We start from the raw sequence: 10,746 nt of genomic DNA, 5'->3' as shown, positions 1-10,746 counted from the left end.
GGATTACTTCCTCCTTTTTATTCATTCCCATTCCCCCCTTCACGGCGCATGTGCCTTTCATGTTTTCGCCCACGCAACCGCGAAAGTGTCACAACGACCGCGGGGGGACCATCGACTTGTCTCTTTACGGCGCACTCTATATTCATGGGGGCACCGAGATTAAATGAAACGCTATGGCCCTCCTCCCATCTCCAGCTCTCCACGTGTTCTTTTTTTCGGCCTTCGCTCTCCAAACACGATCCATTTTGCCAAAGTATTCCCCGCTGTTTGTGTGCCGGGGTACTCTGAGGTCTTGTTTCAGCCGACATTTCGGAATACAATATTTCTCCTCCTCCCCGTCACGAGCCGCCCGCTCGTAATCATATCGTAATGAGGGCACTTCTGACCGTCCGAGTGACATTTCTCATAATCGTGCAGCGATATGCTTGGCGCGCAGTCACGGGGAATGGCCCTAACGAGGGTTTCGCATTTTTGACCCATAACCCCCCTTGGGATAAATGGACGCATCATGATTGGGGCGTGATGGGAGCACCACCACGCGGGGGGCGGGGAGGGCGAACGTTTGAAACTCTTGGAGGAAAAATAGTTGAGGGAACGTTTGCAACACTTGGACGACAAATAGTTGAGGTGACGTACTCTATGCGCAAGGCAACAACGCGCAATGGCAAACCATTCCTGAAGACAGCTGTGTTTGAGATTAACGCAGGAATTCTTATAAATCCCTTCAGAAAGTGTTTGTGACGAAAGGGCAAGTTACCATTGTTAACACCAGAATATCAAGTGCGCGAAAATGGCCAAGGACTACTCAAGATTATACTTGTCATGTTTTCTTACTAAAGGTCGTTGCCAAGAATAATTCGACGCATTTCTTGGATTACAAGAGAGCACTAGGGTTGCTTATAGGTATAGATCAAATAGAGATCAATAATGGATCAACATAGAACCAACCTATTCACGACAAAGAAAATCCTACCAGGACATTACGCTAGATTAGAGAGAATTGTGCAAGCGATTATTGAGGGTTTACCGAATTTGTTTTACACCTGATTACCTCAGTTTAGACTACGCTCGCTTTGCAGACTTTATTGCGGGGCCCAAGTCGCCCAAGGCCCTCGATCGCCCACATTGTTGGTCGCCCCGGGGCAGCATGGACCGCCCCTGCACGAGCAGTATGTCATCCCATCGGCAATAACTTAGGTAAGCCGTGGCCCCGGGGCTGCGCGGCTACCCCTATGCAGTGGCGGAGCCAGAGGGAGAGTGAGAGAGAGAGCAACGAGATACGCCGAGAGCGCTGTTCAGTACAAGAGGCACAATCCCGACGGGGCGGATCCAGCTCGGCGGAATAAAGGAACAGGAGAAGCAGACGCGCGATTTATTGCTGCCCAACGAGAATCACTCGTTCAACGGCCGCTGCCACAGCCAGCCAGCCTCATAGGCAGCGTGGCGGAAGAACCAGCCTCCGCCTGACCACTGGTCTTCTTCCGGCCGATCAGCAGATCATGCAGGTCATCGCATCACCATACCCATAATATGTAGGTTAATCGCACGCGGGCTGACACTGCGCCGGCTGCACTTGTCTGCCCGCAAACGCGCCAATTTGTCACCCAAGAAGAGCGACGGTCCAAAAGATCGGCCAGTTCATCCGACGCTGAAAAATTAGGGACAGAGGACGAAGGGGAGAGAGAGCAAGAGACGAGAATCGAGAGAGGAAGACAGACGGTGCATTCTTCATTCGAAGGAAACAAATTCGGTCGGCGGCGTGTCCACCCATGATAACATCAGATCCCTGTCGGATCGGAATTGAGTCGCTCCCTCAAAGCAACGCAAAGTGGGACCTTGCGCACCTGTGATCACGATGAAAAACTAGTGTACAAAGTAAACTAGAAACCGGGAAGATATCGACAAGCGCACGAAAAACACGCAGTTTTAATCAATACCTGTAAAGCCAAAAGAACACATTGCTTGTTTTTTTTTTCTTTGAGGGCAAGGTGAGGATAAAAGACGTTTGGTTTTAACGAACACTCGGTAGGCGGGGGCGGGGAGGAAGTTCTGTACTCCTTGAGAGGGGAGCCTTTTCGCACCTCGGCTCTTGACGCCCCGTATTTCACGGTGCGTTTGAGCGGGTCAGCCCTGCGCGACCCCCAGCCCGGCCTCCGCCCGCTTGCTGAGGTGTAGCCCCGCGTCCGTTGAGTCCGTGGTTTGATGGGGAAGGGGGCCGGGAGCGATGGGAAAGGGGAGGTGCAGCTCCGGTGCAGGTTAATTGAAACGCTCCTTACCCGTGTTATTACGTCCACATTTCGCGCGTTACATCTAATGAGATATTTTCCTTGGCCGGCCCCGGTGGGCCCCTTGACCCGCGTGGGTGGTGCGTGCAGGCGGGCATCACCCTCCGACATAAGGTATTCGTGGAAGGCGTGCGCGTCGCGCCAGCCGCTTCGCGTGTCTCGCCGGCGGGCCTTTCTTGTCCCAGGGAAGAGGATCCAAATCGCGCCCCAATTCAGCGGCAATAATTTCGCGAGGCGTCCGAGTCTGCGGACGAATTACAATCGGCCTGGGACTCGGGAAGAATCGACTGGCAAAAAAAAAACTGTATTAGTCGCCACTCAAGGGGCGGCAGGCCCGCGGTGCAGCCATAAAGAATCAGGCCAAAGGAGTCGTGGGAGTGAATAAATTTGGCCAAATTCGACTGAGGGCCGGCGGGCTCCGCACGACTCTGCCGGTCCGCCGGATGTCCTGCAGCGACGGTGGGGCGGCGGCAAACACCGACGGGAACACGGCAAACCCTTAAACATTCCGCCAAAGAAGGAGCGGCAGAAAGAGGTCATTTCCATGATGATTCGATCAAGCCGCCGCGATTCGGAAAAAATATTTTAACACAAACACGAATCCAGAAATCAAGATGATGTCGCGATAATGATGTGTGTGCCCTCCCAGGTGATGTTAGGTAGAGAACAAAACACCTCGTCATTTGTGACCTCTGCTGGGCAACCCGACGCGTGATATGACCCGCGCGCACACGGTCACCCTCATCACCATAAAGAGGCGGATAAAGTGACGTTGAGGGCGGGAAACACACATCTCTCGGCCCAATCGGGCGACACGAGGGTGGAAGGTCGGTAAGGGACCCACCGGACCGACCGCACACGAAGACGCCTAAGGATTTGGACGCCATCTCTGGGGACCGGGATTGGGAGGCATGAGGAGGGGGAGGCGACATGAGTCAAAATGTCGCCCTGATTAAGCACAGAGGCGGCATTTCCGATGCCTCGCGACAAAAGTGCCGACGATGACTGTTTCGTTCACCACCGGCAGAACGCAAAGGCGCGCTCACTCTCACCATATACTACACTCCACGCTTCCCCGAGGTGGTCGTGATGCATCCTCGCAAACCCGAAGCCTCCGGAGCTTGCCGGAGGCCCGAGGGCCGCGGCGCGACGGGCTTCTCATACAGAAACACACATCATGCAGAGTATCGCACACTCTTATGCACGGCCGATCACCTCCTAATGGCTGCTCCAGTAACAAAGGCGCAGTTTCTGAAACGCATTGAATGATATGTTTACTGAGCGACCGCTCCTCGCGCAGGTAGAATAGCGCGACCGCGAGTTTGTGCGGGGTGCGGTCTTGGAGCAAAAGCAGGGGGGGGGGGCGCTCTAGGAACAGGAAAGGGTTGAGAGAGCCTTCAACGCACTAATTGAGCCACCACAAGCCAAACCTGAAAAGACAAAGGCACCAGGAAGCACGCGCTTTCCTCTCTTTTTTTGTTGCTTTCCGTTTTATTGTATCAAGGAAGTTTCAGATGGACCTCAAACCGACCACGGAGTATACGTCTACTGGTTTTGCACCGAGACATTTTTATCACTGATTCTAATAGGAAAGATTTCGTGCCGATAAGAGATGTATTTCTGCACTGCTTCAACCCCTTTCCTACGTGAAAAAGAGTTAAAACACAGTTACACCCCCATGCTGGTGTGTACGCCGTGGCCGCACGGACCCTGCGGGCTAACGTCCACCAAGCACAAGCGTATCACTGGGATCGCACAGCGGGCAAGCGCACTCTCGCTCACACAGTGTGAAGAAGGGAGGAAAGGGGTTAGAGTTGAGCGGGCGACTCAAGTGGATCGATAGAGTCGTGCAGCGATTGTCTCCAACTATTCGGGAGGTGAATAAAACATTTCGGTTGAAACTGTGCCGCGTCATTCAAATGGAGTGCCTGTTCCGGCCGCGGCTCCCATACGGGCAATCGCGCCTGGGAACCGCGAGCGCGGCCAAATCTCTGCTCTACTTGAACGATGGGAGGAAAATGAATCGCGCTCAGCCGTAGAAACGAAATGGAGTCTACGGTATGCCATGCCAAACGAGGGCGCAGAGGACAAAGCGCTGGTGAGTAAATCATATCTTATCTCGACAACGTTATGCACAAATACACACAGCAAACATTTTCCCGGGAAGTTCCCGGTTTGTTCCCGGAAAAATTCCCGGTTTTCTCTGGCGCATGCGCAGAGCTCAAGTTGACGAAGTTTCGTTTTTTACTAATTTCGTTTTTTTGATGGTTTGTGAGCCGCGCTGGTAGAAATGAAGCTGGGCCGTCCTCAGATTTGTTTTACAACCGGTTTGCCGTCAAAATTCACTCAAATACGCGTTCTTTCCTTAAAAGTTCCTACATAACCTAAAAATATAAGGCGGGAAAAGTGAACTGGGAAGTGCTTTCCCGAAATCAACCGGGAACCTCACGGAAAAATGTTTGCTGTGCAAAATTGACATTGCATTTTTGATGTAACAATGTAACAATGTCTCAATTTTTTAGGGAAAAGGGAAAACGTTGAGGAACTCCCCTGGTTTGACGAAAACTCCTCAGATTTCGAAGAAGTCTCCTCAAAAAATGAGGGATTTACCCACATTTTCTGAGATTTCTCAAAATCTGAGGCGAGATCGGAGGACTCTTCCTCAAACATAGGAGTACCTAAAAGTTTTCCCCTTTTTCTCAAAATATAGGACATTGTTTTTACCGTGAAAGCTTCAGAGCAGTACTGCTCTGAAGGTGAAAGGAGAGGTGTTGCGCCGTACTGCAAGCGGAAAGAGACAAAAACAGCCGACTCAGGGACGAGCAGGGCGAAAGGAATAAACCTTATCGGTGGAGTGGGTGGTCCAGCGGCCCAACTACAGCGGCGCAGCCTGCCTTTAGGCCCTGCTAGCCCTGCCGGCCCTCCGCTTCCCGAAGTACAAGAGCCAAATCCAAATAAAAGGTAAAATAATTATGCCAACGAAAAAATATTATAATAGTTGCTCCTCCTCCTCCTTAAATTTATTTTTGAAGCAGCCAATACGTACCCGAAGCCCGGCGTTATAATCCGCTTACAGTGGGCTCGGCACTCCCCGTGATCGGATGCTCGCCGAATTCGTCGCTGGAGGTCAGCGTAAAACGGGGGGCGGCATCGCGTTTAATACCCGAGTTTATATGCCACGGCCGCCGCGCTAATGTTGCACCGGTGATGAGCCGCCTTTAATGATTTGGCACGCAGCTGCCGGGTGAGCCACCTGCAGCGCGTCGCTGTCCCAAACGCTCGTCGCGGCCATCAAGTGCGCGAGTACCGACGATAATGTCGCCAAAACTCAGTGAAGGACAGGGAGAAGGGGAGAGGTGGGGCAGGGGTGCATGCTGATCAAACGCCCGCGGGGCCGTAAAACAGAGCAGGGCAGCCAGGTAATGTTATGCGCCGTCCTGTGTGCGGTTTCTGGTGGCCGCCGCGGCAGCGGTTCTCCACCGTTTTTCGGCCCAAAATAAAAGCAGTTGTGGACGAGGAGAGGAAGGGTTTCAGAGGACTGTATTTATATTTTTTTGTAATTCGGCCATACACTGCTCACCGCTCGTTTCCGGTAGTACATGTTTTTATTCGGCCGCGCACTTTTGCAAAGCGGAGGTCGCAGGGGTCAGACGTCTGTCGAGGCGCAGCCAGTTTGCCCCTCTTGACTTTGCAAATGATCAAAAGCAGCTGATGTGGGTCGAAAAAAAGATACTCGCTGCGAGTGCTTTTAATAATATCGTTGCAAACTGTCAGCGGCTAAACAAAGAGAGGTGAAATGGAGGAGACCTTGGCTGTGTGGCAAAGGATTCTGATTGCTGGTACAATCAAATGTATCTTACGACGTCGGCACTTCCAATTGTTGCCATTTCATTACTTCAGAAATGGAGTTACTGTAGTGAGTTTTCTACTCTGGTGTGTGGAACATTACTTGAGAAATGTACACGGGCGAAAATTCGAAAGATTGATGAAACTGTAACTGTAAATAAGTGAATAGATGTGACAAAAAATAACTACACACCTAATACCTGTGGAATAAATATCGGACATTCTTAAATTTTTTAATTTTATTACATTAGTGGGCATCCAAGCAGAAAACTGGCATGAGCAAAGAACGAAAGTGTCTAAATAAAAATGTTTAATATAAGAGCTTTACGGGGGTAAAAACATTTTTTTGAATAATCTTTGAAAATTTGATCAAGATTCAAAGAAAACAACAAAATATACACATTTGAGGAATCTTGAGGAATGTTCCTTGAGTTTAGCAAATAATGGCCAACAGCCTAACTAATGAGAAGTTTCAAAAGAACCTCCCTCGCCCCTCGCGCCCACCCCTTTCTCTGCACACGTGCTGGGTTGCGCCACCCCCCGCATGCAGGTGGCGGCTCGCGGCTCCTGCGGCCCCTACAGCGCCACGTGCAGCAAAGGGGAGACGATCCCCCACGGGGTGAAAGGAAAGGGCGAGGCTAAGGCGGAAAAAAACTAAGAATAACGAGCAGGACTTGTTCTAAATTTTTCCACAGATAGACGCGCTCTTTTTCTTTCCGGTAACGAGCGACAGCGTCCGGCCACGGGAGACCTGAACGCGCGCGTCCGTGCCGCCCTCGCTGGCCTCGCCCTGCCTGGTCGCGCGCGCCCGGCCGCTGTCAAGGACCCCGGCCGCCCGCACACGGGCCCGCGCCGCTCGCGCACCGGGGCGCGACGGGTACCAGCACCAGCGCGGGTTGCAGAGGCGTGAGAACTGTCCCACGGGGCCACGCTCGGCCACGCCCCAGAACGATTCGCGGCGGCTGCGTTTCCGGCCGGAGACCGGGCTCCTGCCATACCAAGCAAATGACTGCAGTGGGTGAGGAACTTAACCCTTGTGGGACACTTTACAGGCAAAACACCTGGCCGTGCTTTTTGCGTACATCTGCACTCAAAAACCCCCCAAAATTTGTGTTTTCGAACCAAAGTACACTGTTCTTGATCCTTGACTTTGTACATATCACTTGAATTAAGACATTTTTGGGGGTCATGGTCATATAACCAAGGCCTGAAAAGACCTGGTGTGGGCGGACAGAAGTTTTGGGAAGAGGGTTTCTGGAGAAATTTCCATCCCGCTAGATTCGAGCGGGGTACCGCTTTCCACTCTCTCTTCTTCCCTTCCATACAGGGCGCCATTTGTTTGCAACGCGCACATAAAGACTGGCTGGCCTCCCCCTCCCGCGTCGTCGTGCCGGTCCTTGAAGATGTCACCACCTAATTTGCACGAGCTAGTGCGTGTCTATTCGCCTAGGGTGCCGGGGCGACATAGAGCGAACACGTAAAGATTGAATAAGAATCTGGCGGGGTGTGCAGCTCGCGTGAGAGGCGGGTGCGTGGGCGGCCGGCCGGCGGCCGTTGGCGGCGTGTGTTGTTTCCCATGACGGCGACGAGCAGCCGAGGAGGAGGTTCGCCCCGGACTCGGATTGCGCCCGGAGAGCGAAAGGCAGGGGGCGGCAGAGATTTAGTGATAAGCTCCCCCGTCCCGAGCCTCCCGAGCGGCCGCCGTGCCGGCCGTCCAGCAGCGCGCCGCCGCCAGGTCCCGGCGAAGGGGTGGCGCACCTGTGCAGAGCCGCGCGTCACGCTACGCCGCGCACGCCGACGCAACCGACACGCGAAGAGATTTTACAAACGGTCATTGCCGGCCAACGTCGTCGCTTTAGGTGGCCTTGTATTCTTCAACACTTTTCATACTCAGCGGTGTGCCAATAGACATTTTATATACTAATCACAAAACAATATTGCAAATTCTGTCCATCACCACCTCTTTACTGAGGTCAATGTTAGAAATCATTGCGGCTGCAGTCGAATGCGGTGGAGCCATATATGAGAATCGACAACCCTGGCCAGAATTTTGAATTCAGGAAACAAAAATGTTTGCCCTAGGAAAATATAGTAGTGCAGCGTCCCTGCTATTCGTTTGAATGAAAGGTTTATTGGACGGTAATAACTGTACCTATCCGTTTTTAAGACTATTATTTTTTTAAAAATCTGGAACTAGTTGTTACACTCGGGTCACACAGCTACGCCTTAGCCACGTGGCGCCACGGCCACGTGCCAGCAGATCACAAGAGAAAGATAGCGAGTCAAGTGCTAGATTGGAAGGGTGGCGGAAGGGGGGGGGCGAACTTCCGGGCTGACTGCGCCGCATACATTACGCGAGACCCATATGGCACGGCAGAATAATATCAAAAGATTCGGTGGGAACGGGTATCGGAACGGGTAAGCGCAGCAGCGCCGTGAAAAGCAGGGGGTGCAAGAGGTGGGGTGGGAGCCGCACTGTAAACCTAACACCAACATGAGGACGTGTGTGCCTCTGCCCTAAAGAATTTAGCGCCGAGATAGCATTCAGTCGTCAAAAAAGGCAATACAGAAAACTTACTGCGACCAAAAATCGCAAATAAGTGGCGCGGAATATTTGAAGAGTCCATCACACGTTTTACTCCTATTTTACCACCAACTTTGATAGAGATGTCCCACCAAAAGCGAGCCTCCCTTGTTGGATGTGAGGTATTGCCGCTCCCGATTTATCGAGGTTGAAAAACGGAAAGGGCATTTTTTATGGAATGCGCGGGCATCCGCTCATGATATTTTGCCGATAAAAGTGAGTCTATTACTACAATGGATGATACTTTGGGGGAAAACCGTTCTCCTATAAAGCCATCACACCAAATGTAGAGCATAAACAGCCCCAAAAAGGCAGCAGGAGAGACGACGAAGACACCTGGCTTCTGTCTGACGGTAGTGGCCAAGAGGATCCGGCCGACAAAAAAAAACGTTAAAATGGTCCCAGTTCACCGATAAACATTTGCATGCAAACGGCACGAAAATCAAAATATTGCCTCGCATTAAATCTTACGACAGTTCGAAAGCGACCGAGAAGAGAACGAGTCGAAGTAACAGCGCCGCCGTACACCATTAGCTGGACTGGCGGCGGCGGGGCACTAGAGCACAGCGTACAAGGGGTGGCTGCTGCTGTCCCCCCCACACTCTCCCCCTCGCCTTCTCTCCCGAAATGCCACTCTCAGATTTAAGGTAACGGCGCGGCACCAATGAGTTCGGGAGACAGCGGGTGATCGTAAAGTCCTGGAGCGTTCTTTGTGCCGGTGACGTCTGCCTAGCTTCCCCCCTGGAGGGCGGCGCAGGCAGGACGGCGAGGGGATTGACAACTGTTCGTTTTGACAATTGCCTGCGATAGTAGGATGGGCTGCGCGCGCGGCGCGCGTTATTCGCCGTACAACGCGTCGTGTCGCGTTGTTTTCAATGCGACATTCTATTCAAAACACTCGACATCGGGGAGAGCAGCACGCACAGCAGGACCGCTAAGTAAGTTATTGGAGCGGCCCGTATGGTGCTCCAGCGCGCGCTCGAAGAACAGGGTGGACAGCAGCGGCGGCAGCAGCGGCAGCGGCGCGCGGGCGGAATCTAGGAAGACGATGATGCGAGGGAGAGAAAAAAGATCGACATGACGAAAGAGAGAGCAGCTCGGAACGGCTGTTGCATCACGAGGCTACGCAATCCTAGGGGTGGACATCCGCGGGCGCGCCCGCTTGGAGGTGGCACGGGGCGACGGCGTTTCGAAAGCGCTGCCGCGACTGCAAAGCGCCCCACTCGCCGCCGGGGTTGTCGACCTGCATGTGTGGACCAGATCAAGGAAATGGAATAGGGGCAAAGAAAAAAAAAGTTGCTGCTGTATCACCCTCTGGCGTGACGAATGCCTCCTGGATCACACACATGTCAAGAATCGGAGAAGCGAAACGCGATCGCCGCGTCGCCAAAGGGTTGCAAAGGCGTGGTGGCAGCGTTGTTGCCGGAAAACAAAAAGGGAAAACCGAAGGGAAGAAGGGAAGGGCGGCTGGAGCGGGCGGGTGAGAATTCACGCAGCCAATTTTTTTACGAGGGTCGTAAAAGCGAAATCGGCGTAGAATTGGGAGGCACGGTTCGCGAAAGGGTTAGACCGTACTAGGAGGGCGTTAGAAGACAAACGCGACCTTTACTGCTCCGGGGTCATCCACGGGGTAGTATTAACGACAATGTTATACCATGCGTGCAGTCTGACGTAAGTCGGCGAATTCGAACAGTTTGCACGGAATCGCAAGTCCACGAGCACTGTCTAAATTGACTCACTTCACTTCACACTTTGAGTTGAGACCGTAAGTCTACATTTAGACATATGGTATTCGAGTGGGTAAACGAGCAGCCTCGCACAAGGTTCAAGCGTCAAAACATCTCAAGCAAAAAGGTATAATATAGGAAAATATCAGCATTGTCGGGAGGAAAACGCCATACGACGCGAGGGGCGCGCCGCGCCGGCCAGGAGGCCAGTCGCCTCTTGAATTGACGACGCATTGTGGCATTGTGACCCGCAAAACATCCGCGCAGGTTGGCGGGCTGCTGCTGGCGCGGGGAGGGCGAGGGG

General features: G+C 52.7%; 1 protein-coding gene across 11 annotated transcripts in view; it reads right to left on the bottom strand.

Annotated features, from left to right (window-relative positions):
- The window catches only part of LOC113203227 (uncharacterized), a 165,968-nt gene that overhangs the window by 52,478 nt on the left and 102,744 nt on the right, over positions 1-10,746 (bottom strand). The gene's annotated exons all lie outside the window — the stretch shown is intronic.

Source organism: Frankliniella occidentalis, unplaced genomic scaffold (genome assembly GCF_000697945.3).
Source record: "Frankliniella occidentalis isolate FOCC.00 unplaced genomic scaffold, Focc_3.1 Scaffold107, whole genome shotgun sequence".
In the NCBI taxonomy this organism is placed as follows: domain Eukaryota; kingdom Metazoa; phylum Arthropoda; class Insecta; order Thysanoptera; family Thripidae; genus Frankliniella; species Frankliniella occidentalis.
The sequence above is the reverse complement of the archived record's forward strand: the minus strand, read 5'-3'. Positions and strand labels throughout refer to the sequence as shown.